Here is an 11,719-nt window from a genome sequence, read left to right on the forward strand (position 1 = left end):
TCTTGACGAGCTCATAATGGAAATCCACGGGTGTGTGGAATTCCCACACGCCCGTGTGTTTTCCCTGGTTGCCTTAGTAAACTCTGTAGGATCTAGAGAAAATTTATGAACATGTTACACACTCAGAGCCTGCCCTATTATGCAAAATACACCAGTAAAAAACATGAGAAACTAGCTCGAGTGACCAAAACTTTGACAAATCCAGATGAAAATACATGATGACATTAAGAGTCTGCAATAAAATCATAGCAAAAGAAACTAAAGATCAAGACACCAACAATCAACACTTTATTCATGCAAACAGTATACGAACAACTAAGAAAACAGTAAACACTTGGGTTGTCTCCCAAGAAGCACTTGTTTAACGTCACTAAGCTTGACGTACCTTACCTTACCTCATGGGGGTTCATAGATGAAATCATGATAAGCAAAGTCTCTCGAAGGTAGAGGTCGAATTATCAGGCTTGGTACCATCTAGTAGAGGTTGATCCAACTTGTTCGGTTCATGCACCTTCTCAACAGACCTTTGGGACGTTTTTCAGTGGTGTCTCCTTGCACTCTTCAACTTCCGAGCATCTTCTTCATGATCCCCGAGTAGAGGGCACTTCTTCCGTTGGACCAAGCATCATTACTTCTTCATTGTCCACCACTTGGTCGAACAAAGCTTCATATGGGTCCGGGTTGAACATTTCCAGCATGTATTCATCAATAATCTCATCAGTAGTGTCTAGAAAATACAAAGTATCATCGAAGTCCAGAGAATGCCGCATGGCTTCGGCCAGGCGGTATGTGAGCTTATCATCTCCAACCCTCGATGTCAGCCTCCCCCGTCAGTCCATGTTGATCAATACCTTGGAATTGTGCAAGAATGACCTCCCAAGTATCAAAGGTACATCCCCATCCTCATCAATTTCCAACACTACAAAGTCTACAGGAAATATGTACTTGTCCACCTTGATAAGCACGTCTTCACTGATGCCCCTCGGATGTCTCATCGTTCGTCCGCTAGTTGCAATATCATCCTAGTGGGCGTAGGCTCTCCCAAGCCTAGCTTCTAAAAGAAAGTATATGGCATGACGTTAATACTGGCCCCTGAGTCCACCAATGCCATTTCTTCACCTAAATTGAAATTGTTGCATGGTATATAATAAAGCTTCCTGGGTCTTTCTTCTTGTTGGTATATTCTTTTGCAAAACCACCGAACAAGAGGCATCTAAGATCATTGAAGCACTCTCCTAAAACTTTTGCTTGTTGGTCAAAAAGTCCTTCAAGAATTTTGCATACTTACGCATTTGGGACAATACCTCAACAAAGGGAATGTTGATATGCACTTGTTTAAACAAACTCATGAACTTCTTGTATTGTTCATCTCCTTCGTCATTCTTCAATCTAGAGGGATAAGGGATTCTTGGCTTGAAAAATGGGGGTGCCACTTCCTTCTTTTTGCTTGTTCCGTCCTTAACCTCTATGACCTCGGGTGCATCTATATTGGGCTTCTCACTCGGAAGTTACCCTCAACCTCACAACCATTTCTAAAAGTGATCGCCTTCATATGCACTCTAGGATTGGTCTCGATATTACTCGGCAAGTGATAAGGGCTTGTGTAATAAAAAAATACTGAAGTGTCCTTTTCCTTGTGTTGAGCATTTTCTTTTTCTCGGGTTCTAACGTTAATATATGTGTATTTATGTTACTTTCATGTAGGTAGGGTCGAATATGAGAGAAAGAAGCCAATGTGGGTCGCAATGCACCAATTTGAAAGAAATTTTGCTAAGGTTCAAACGCGAAGACATAGGTCAGGTTCGAGATGCGGGAATGTGTGCCAACCTCCTCGTATTCGAGTTAGCACAACTATTTAGAGGAGCACAAGGGCAGTCATATTCAAGCATTCCAACTTGTGCATAGAGAGCAAGATCTCCACCAACATGTTCGTTATTGAAGAAGCAAAGTGATCCATGATGTAAGCGTGTGCCCGTTTGCGTTACCTCAATGAAAGCATGGATTTCGGAGTATTTCGGACCGGTACTGTAATAGGGTAATGTAGAAAAAATGTAGCAAGAATACTATACAGCATTGTTCACAACCGGTCGAGGAAATAGGAAATAAAGAATCCACACGGGCGTGTGGAAATTCCACACGCCCGTGTGAAAAATCCACAAGGGCGCTCATACGGGCGTGTGAAATCCCGATTCCAGCCCTTTAAAAGCCGATTTCAGCCCCGATTCCAGCATTCTTTTCTCCATCTTTTCCCAAACTTGATAGAGGGTGGTCCCTAGGGTTTGAGAGATATTGGCTAGGGCTTTGGAGAGGTTCTATGGCTCGGACATCGCGCACCATTTGGAAGAAGGTTTGTGGGAGAGCTTTCGTCAATACTGATCCGGCGAGGTGTATCCTAGGCTGGACAAAGGGACCCTTGCAACGAGTAGAGGACTCTCCACAAGACCATCGCCACAACTAATGATGGGGTTTTCTATGGATGCCTTGTTTTTACATTCGATTTCATTGATTGTATCAAGCTCCATGGATAGCTAAACCCCTAGTGGGTACTTGGGTATTTGTGAACCCTAGGATGTATTTGTTTCATTGAACCTCTTTATTATGCTTTCAAGTAATTGATGTTTATTATGAGTTCCAATCTTGGAGACTTGATCGTATGAATGCTCCCTTAGAGTGACACTAGGGTTGAGAGTTCTTCTTGGCAACTCTTGTGAGTGAGTGACACACCATGTGAGTTAGACAAATCTAGATTGGAGAGGGTTGAAAGGGTGAGTTGAGAGATATCACAGCATCCCCTTTCTCCTCCGGTGTGATCTATCCTACCTCCACATTCCAAGAGTTCTTTGCGGCCATAGTAAAGTGAATGGGATAAGGGATGATCTTCTGCTAGAGCTTAGTTGTGAGTGTAATGGAGTGAAGCGTTGAAGTGAGTTTAGCATCTAGGGCTTAATTGTGGCTATGGATCTTTCACCTGGACCGAAGGGTTAGGTATATACATCACAATTGGGTTTATCACTTGGAATCCCTAGAGCTCATTGCAATTCTATGCTAGTGCGAGGTTGAGAGGTTATTCAATCTTTCCTCCAAGACATGTATAGAGTTAGGCATGGTTGACCTTAGATTTCGGATCATGTAATTAAGGATTTCCACGACTCATTGTTGCATCAATTAGGAAGTATAATAGAGGGTTCTTGCACTTGAAATGATTGTCCTAGGCGGATCAATATCTGGGTACCCCATCTTTATCAATTGCTTTACCTTCTCCTTTTCTTGTGGCTTCTATCTTGTTGTTTTTATTTTTGTTATTTCATATTTTGTCACACTTATCAATGTTAATCTTCCACATTAGTTAAGAAACAACTCAAGTGTCTTTATTCTCTACTCTCTGTGGATACGATACCCACCCATCTAGGATTATTATTTTGACATTCGTGCACTTGAGGTTTACATGCATATAAGGACGTGTCAAGGTTTTGGCGCTGTTGCCGAGTAGTAGGCGTTTAGAGATACTCTGCACATTGTTTTCTTAGCTTTTCATTTATTCATTCTAATTCATATTTTCTTATTCTATCATCGTTCTGATTTCTTTTTCTTTCTTTTTGGGTGCAGCTCCATTTTATGACATGAGGGAACTCCTCCATACTGATTGAAGGAGATCCTGAGCTTGAACGTATACTGAGAAGAAAATGGAAAGAACCTGTGCAGGAACAGTCTAATCTAGCTGATTTGTAAGTAGAAGAATCTGAAAACATGGCAGAACAAAATGAGCACCAGCGGACATTATCCGATTATGCCAGACCTTCAGTATTGGGGACACAATCGAGCATTGTGCACCCCCCGATTACAGCTCAGAACTTCGCGTTGAAGCCGGCATTCATTCACTTGTTGGAGCAATCTGCACAGTTTAATGATTTAACCGATGAGTATCCAAATAGTCATATAGAGAACTCTCTCGAGGTGTGTGATATCCTGAAGATAAATGGGGTAACGGATGATGCCATCAAGTTGAGAGCCTTCCTATTTTCCTTGAAAGGGACAGAAGAGCAGTGGCTACACACATTACCTAGACCATCAATTACCACATGTGAGGAGATGGTAGAAGCCTTTCTTGGCCGTTATTTCCCTCCTGAAAAATTTGCAAAGCTTAGGAATGAGATCTCATCCTTTGTACAATTGGAATTGGAGTCTCTATTTGAGACGTGGGAAAGGTTCAAGGAGCTCTTGAGAAAGTGCCCGCAACACGGATTCCCAGAGTGGATGATTTTTCAGACCTTTTACAATGGTCTGAATCGGAGTACAAAGCAACTCTTGGATACGGCAGCAGGAGGTACCTTTGGTAGCAAGACCCCCGGTGAGGCCCGTCAATTAATTGAAAAAATGGGGTTAAACAGCTACCAATGGAATGCCAGGGAGAAGAAAAAGGTGGCCGGTCTCCATGAGATAGATGTAGTGACTTCGTTAGCGGCTCATATGGAATCATTGAGTAAGAAGTTAGATCTTCTAACTTTGAATAGAGTAGCGGCCATGATTATTTGCACTGGGTGTGGTGGAGGACATGCTCCCTCCGATTGTCGGATATCTATTGTGATGCATCTTTGGTTGAAAACGTCGATTTTGTGGGTAATGGCATGAGGAATCTAGGAAATCCATACAATAATACCTACAATCCAGGTTAGAAGAGTCATCCCAATTTCTCGTGGAGCAACCAAGGTCCACAAAAGGCCATAGGGCCACCGGGTTTCCAACAACAACTACAAGCCCAAACATGGAAAACAGAGTTTCAAGTTTGGAGAACCGAATGAACGATTTGGAGAAGGCCTTAACTAGGTTTGTGCAATTGTCAGATAGATGATTTCATTAATTGAGGCTACACTTCGCCACCATACCGCCTCTTTTCATAATCTTGAAAATCAAGTGCGGTAGATTGTGAAGTCTCTATCGGAAAGGCCACATGGAAGCTTACCAAGTAATAGAGAGGCCAACCCTAGAGAGCATGTGAAGGTGATCACATTGAGAAGTAGTTGTGAGGTTGAGGGTAAGTTTTCGAGTGAGAAGCCAAATAAACACGCACCTGAGGTTATAGAGGTTGACAAGGGAGAAAGCAAAGAAAAGAAGGTAGCAACCCCACCTTTGAAGCCAAGAATCCCTTATCCCTTTAGATTGAAGAATGACCAATGGGATAAACAGTACAAGAAGTTCCTGAGTTTATTCAAATAGCTCCACATTAATATTCCTTTTGTTGAGGCATTGGCCCAAATACCTAAGTATGTAAAATTCTTGAAAGACTTGTTGACCAACAAAAGGAAGTTAGAGGAGAGTGCTTCAGTGATTTTAGATGCATCTTGCCGGCAGTTTTGCAAAAGATCATGCCGAACAAGTAGAAAGACCCTGGAAGCTTTATCATTCTGTGTAATATTTGCAATCTAGGTGAAGAAATGGCATTGGTAGACTCAGGGGCTAGTATCAACGTCATGCCATACACCTTCTTTCAAAGCAAGGCTTGGGCGAGCCTAGGCCTACTGGGATGACTTTGCAATTGGCGAATCGAATGGTGAGACATCAGAGGGATATCATCGAAGATGTTCTTGTCAAGGTGGACAAGTATATATTTCCTGTAGACTTCGTATTGCTAAACGTCGATGAGGATGCAGATGTACATTGATACTTGGGAGGCCATTTTTGCGGACTTCCAAGGCATTGATTGACATGGATGGTGGAGAGCTAACTTTGAGAGTTGGAGATGAGAAACTCACATACCGGCTTACTAAAGCCATGCAGCATTCTCTTGATTTCGATGATACTTTGTATTTTCTAGACGCTAATGATGAGATTGTTGATGAATACATGCAGGAAATGTTCAATCTGTATCCATACGAAGGCTTGTTCCACCAAGAGGGGGACAATGAAGAAGTACTGATGCTTGGTTAGACAGAAGAAGTACCATCTACCCTGGGGATCTTGAAAAAGGTGCTCCGGAAATTGAAGAAGGCTAGGAGACGCCACCAGAAACGCTCCAAGGCTGTTAGAGACGTGCGTGAACAGAACAAACTGGGTGAATCATTGTTAGGTGGTCCCAAGCCTGACAATTTACCCTCTACCCTCAAGAGATTTTGCTCATCATGTTTCCAAGCCATGGGTAAGAGGGAAACTTTCATCTTTGAGCCCCCGTGATGTAAGACAAGGTATGACAAGCTATGTGACGTTAAACAAGCGCTTCTTGGGAGGCAACCCAAGTATTTACTGTTTTCTTAATTTGGTAGTTTAGTGTTACTTGAATAAATTGTTGAGTGTTGGTGTCTTGATGTTTTATATTTCTATTGTGACTTTATCGTGGGTTTTCAAGTTCATCGTGTGTTTTCATGTGAATTTGGCAAAGTTTTGGTCGTTTGAGCTATTTCTCATGTTTTCACTGGTATAAATTGTATATTGTGGTAGGCTCTGAGTGTGTAAACATGTTCAAAAATTTTCTGTAGAGCCAGCAGAATTTCCTAAGGTATCCAGAGAAAACACACGGGCACAAGGATGTGGACTCGCCCCTGTGAACAACCATGCAATCCTCATTTTCCTGTGGGTAATTTCCGGATGGGCGTGTGAATTCCTGTAGAGATTCGCAGATTTTCCCAGAAGCAGACAGGGGCGTGGACTCGTCCCTATGGGCGACCTTGTGAAAATCGTACGGGCGTGGGTAATTTCCGCACGCCCGTGCAAATCTCTACAAAGGAGCTCTCTTCATCCTGAGAAGTCACAGGGGCGTGTGCTTGCCCCTGTGAGTTGGGCTTGTAAATGCCATGCCCGTGTGGAATTTCCACACGGGTGTACGGAACACTTAGCAGTTTTTCTCGGATGTCCAGAGCAGCCACAGGGGCGTGCGGCTACCCATGTGGGCCGGGCGCATGGGCGTGGATATTTCTCACACGCCCGTGTATTTGCGTTTATAGGCTGTGAGTGTTTTCCCAAGAGCACACAGGGGCGTGCACCTACCCTTGTGAAGTTTTCCTATGGAGGTACACAGGCGTGTGTAATTTTGACACAATCGTGCAGATGTACAGAACTCCAAGAAGTGCGAGTACTTTTAAAAGGATTATCGTTCCTCTTCACCATAATATCCTTCAGTTGTCTGAGAGCACTTCTACATTGTTTCCCAACCTCATATCGCCAATTTGGAAGGATTTTGCTTGGTTTTCCGGCCGTTTTCAAAGCTTTCTCATCTCAACTGGACGGTTAGCCCTATCTTTGATTTCCTTCACAAATTCATGGTTTTCATCGATGAAACTAGTCAATAATGCTTCATTTCTATAATTAGAATGATTATTTATATTTAGAATGAAGTAAAAGTGTTGTAATGGTGCATTTGTGGAGTTTGAAGCATGGTTGTACGTTTGCTCATGGCCAGTAGATCCACACGGGCGTGCAGAAATTCCGCATGACCATGTGGATTTCTGCAGCTATGTTTAATTAACTAGTTTAATTAATTCTCTTTCAATTTTTGCAGACTATGGCACCCAGGTCAAAGAAGCAAGCTAATAAGTTTCTGCGAGAGTCATCTCCTGAGTATGAGAACTGAAGATTCACTATCCCCGAGCATCAGCCTCATTTTGATCATCTGACAAGACTTCGGTTCAGACAGACTCGGTTCTTGGACACGAGTATATTGAGAGATTTGTAGCAGGGGGATGAGTTTGCTGATGAGGTCAAGGATCTCATTTCACTGGGTGATTGGAGGTAGTTATTGTCGATTAGAGAGTTAGCCATCCAGGAGCTTACACTGGAGGTTCTGTCGACATTAGAGAGCTAGCCATCCAGGAGCTTACCTGATTGTATGAATGCTCCCCTAGAGTGACACTAGGGTTAAGAGTTCTTCTTGGCAACTCTTGTGAGTGAGTGACACACCATGAGAGTTAGACAAAGCTAGATTGGAGAGGGTTGAGAGGGTGAGTCAAGAGGTAGCGGAGCATCCCCTTTCCCCTCTGGTGTGATCTATCCTACGTGCACATTCAAAGAGTTCTTTGCGGCCATAGTAGAGTAAATGGGGTAAGGGATGACCTTCCGCTGGGGCTTAGTTACGAGTGAAACAGAGTGAAGCGGTGAAGTGATTTTAGCATCTGGGCTTAATTGTGGCTAGGGATCTTTCACCTGGACCGAAGGGTTAGGTATATACATCAGAATTGGGTTTATCACTTGGAATTGCTAGAGTTCATTGCAATTCTATGCTAGTGCGAGGTTGAGAGGTTATTCAATCTTTCCTCCGGGACATGTATAGAGTTAGGCATGGTTGACCTGATATTTCGGATCATGTAATTAAGGATTTTCACGACTCATTGTTGCATCAATTAGGAAGTATAATAGAGGGTTCTTGCACTTGAAATGATTGTCCTAGGTGGATCAATATCTGGGTACCCCATCTTTATCGATTGCCTTGCCTTCTCCTTTACTTGTGCCTTCTATCTTATTATTTTTATTTTTATTATTTCATATTTTGTCACACTTATCACTATTCATCTTCCACATTAGTTAAGAAACAACTCAAGTGTCTTTATTCCCTACTCTCTATGGATGTGATACCCACTCATCTGGGATTATTACTTTGACACTCGTGCTCTTGTGGTTTACACGCATATACAGATGTGTCAGCAAGCTTCCTTGTGGTCTTTCCGATAGAGACTTCACAATTTGCCCCACTTGATTCTTAAGATTGTGTAAGGAAGCGGCGTGGTTGCGAAGTGTAGTCTTGACTAATTAAAACCTTGTATCCGATGATTACACAAATCTAGTCAAGGCCTTCTCTAAATCAGTCATTCAAGTCTCCAAACCTGTAACTCAGTTCTACATGTTTGGGGCTTGTTGTTGTTGAAGACCCAGTGGTGCCATGGCCTTTTGTGGCCCTTGGTTGCTCCATGAAAAATTAGGATGACTCTTCCAATCAAGATTGTAAGTGTCGCTATATGGATTCCCTTGGTTCCTCATTGAATTACCCACAAAATTGACTTTCTCCACTAAAGATGCATCACCAAAAGATATCGGGCAATCAGAGGAAGTATGTCCTCCATCACACACGGTGCAAGTAGTCATGGCCACCACTCTATTAGAAGTTAGAAGGTCTAACTTCTTACTCAACAATTCCACTTGAGCCGCCGATAAAGTTACTGCATCTATTTCATGGAGCCCAGCCACCTTTTCCTTTCTCACGCATTCCACTGATAACTGTTCATGGCCATGTCTTCTACTAACTGTCGGGCTTCTTCCCAGGTTTTACACCCCATTGTACCTCCTGCGGTGGCATCTAACAAGTGCCTTGTACTCGAATTCAACCCATTGTAGAAAGTCTGAATAATCATCCATTTCGGAAATCCATGCTGTGGACACCTCCGGAAAAGATCCTTAAAGCGCTCCCATGTTTTAAACAATGACCTAACTCCATGTACACAAATGACGCTATCTCATTGCGAAGCTTAGCCGACTTCCTAGAGGAAAGTATCTAGCAAGAAAAGCTTCAACCATCTCGTTCCAAGTCGTGATGAAGGCCTTGGGCAAAGAATGTAACCACTGCTTGGCTCTTCCCTTGAGAGAGAATGGGAAAGCCCTCAATCTAATAGCATCATCCGATACATCGTTAATCTTCAGCATATCACAAACTTCCAAGAAGTTCTCTATATTGTTGTTCGGATCCTCATCGGCCAAACCATTGAACTGTGCTAACTTCTGAATCATTTGGATGAATGCCGGTTTCAGCTCAAAATTAGGAGCTGTAATCAGGGGTCACACAATTCTTGATTGTGTGCCCAAAACTGATGGTCTAACATAATCAGAAAGTGTCCTCTATTGCTCATTTTGTTCTGCCATATTATCTGACCCTTCAACTTCTATTTCAGCTTGATTGGACAGTTCTTGTGTAGGTTCTTTTCCCCTTCTTTTGAGTGTATGTTCAAGTTCAGGATATCCTTCAATCAATATCGAAGGGTTCCCTCGGGTCATAACCTAGAGTTGTACCCAAAGAAAGAAAACAAATCTGAACGATGATAGGAAAAGAAGATGTGAAATAGAATGAATGAATGAATAGCTAGAAAACAAAGTGCAAAGTATCTCTAAATGCCTACTCCCAAGCAACGGCACCAAAAACTTGACAATGCCCCTTGCGTATATCCCGCAAGTGCACGGGTTTATTGAAGTAATAAATCCGAGATGAGTAGTTATTGTATGCACAGGGAGTAGGGAATAAAAACACTTAAATTGTTTCTTAACAAAGCGAAAAATGAATAATAGTTGTGTGACAAGATGTAATGTAACAAAAGTAAAAGAGACAAGAAAAAGAGCACAAGTAAAGGGGAGGTAAGGCAATCGATATAAATGGTGTACCCGGATATTGTTCCGCCTAGGATAAACATTCCAAGTACAAAACCCTCTATTATGCTTTCTAACTAATGCATTAATGAGTCATGGAGATTGACATGTCCGAATATGCGTGTAAACCACAAGTGCACGGGTGTCGAAGTAATAAAATTCCCGGTGAGTTAGGTAGTCGAATCCACAGGGAAAAGGGTCACTAGTCTTAACTTCTTCTCTGCTTTCTAGCCTAATGATAAATGGAAAGGTGTGGTGATCTAATGTGCGAAAAAATGAATACCGGAGACAAATATGCAAGGGTGAAATGGAGGAAGATCTCAATCAGTAAAAGTGGAGTATTCAGGCAATGCTCCCCCTAGGATTCAGGTATTAGGTTCCGAATGAGCAAAGTGTTTCTATGAAGAGTAAGTTAAGTCATAGAAATCCAAATATAATCGGATCTGGCCTCCCGATTGCCGATACTAGTCCCCTACGAGGTCCGGGTGGAGAAATCGCTCAATCTCAACACCTCACACCACATATGACCGCAAAGCACTCTAGGGATTCCAAGAGGTGTATCCGATTCCTAAAGATTGATCCAACCCTAATTCCCAGCAAAGGATCCTAACCCCTACAAGGTACTAGCGGAGAAATCTCTCAATCTCACGCCTCACACCAAATATGGTTGCATAGAGCTCAGGGAACGGAGATAGAATACACCAATCGGAGGGGAAAGGGGATGCTCTCTATCTCATGACTCACCCTCTCAACCCTCTTCAATGTTGAGGTTCTAACCCTAATAGAGACCTCTCCCTCACCATGGTAACAAATCATGCAAACCAAATAACCAAAAGATCAATAAGGTAAGCAATCATTAGACAATCAAGATTAAAACTTAATCAAACTAGGATTAAATAGAAACACTAAGTAAATCCACAAAAGATGAGAATCCTAGGGTTCACAAGCCCAAATACCCTCTAGGGTTTTAGCTCTCCATGGAGCAATATACAAAACACACCATCAATGAATGAAAGTACATTAAAACCATAGAAATAAACCCCCTTATATATGAACTGATGGCCTTGATGGAGAGCTTCGACGTCTTGAAGGACCCACTCCGAAGCTAGGTTCACCGGTGGCTTCCTTGATGCTATGACGGAGGAGGAATAGATCAAAGTTGGTGAGACCTCCTCTCCAAACCCTAGCCTTCTCACCCCTCAAGAGCCTCACAAAAGATCGCCAAAAAGTCCCAAAAGAATATGGCAAACGGCATATTTAAAGCCCAAAACCGCGCTTGTCACGTTCCCTCACGCGCCCATGTAGATTTTCCATGCGCCCATGTTGGCTGCAGGAATTTCCACGCGGGCGTGTGAACAGTAATTTTGCAACAGTACTGCTACAG

The 11,719-nt window shown here is 42.7% G+C and overlaps 1 non-coding gene across 1 annotated transcript; it reads right to left on the reverse strand.

Annotated features, from left to right (window-relative positions):
• Positions 1-4,137: 4,137 nt before the first annotated feature.
• On the reverse strand, positions 4,138-4,244 carry LOC120269534. Its single transcript, XR_005539185.1, has one exon. It is a non-coding gene; the product is annotated as a small nucleolar RNA R71 (small nucleolar RNA).
• Between the last annotated feature and the right edge of the window lie 7,475 nt (positions 4,245-11,719).

Source organism: Dioscorea cayenensis, chromosome 9, assembly GCF_009730915.1.
Source record: "Dioscorea cayenensis subsp. rotundata cultivar TDr96_F1 chromosome 9, TDr96_F1_v2_PseudoChromosome.rev07_lg8_w22 25.fasta, whole genome shotgun sequence".
Classification (NCBI taxonomy): Eukaryota; Viridiplantae; Streptophyta; class Magnoliopsida; order Dioscoreales; family Dioscoreaceae; genus Dioscorea; species Dioscorea cayenensis.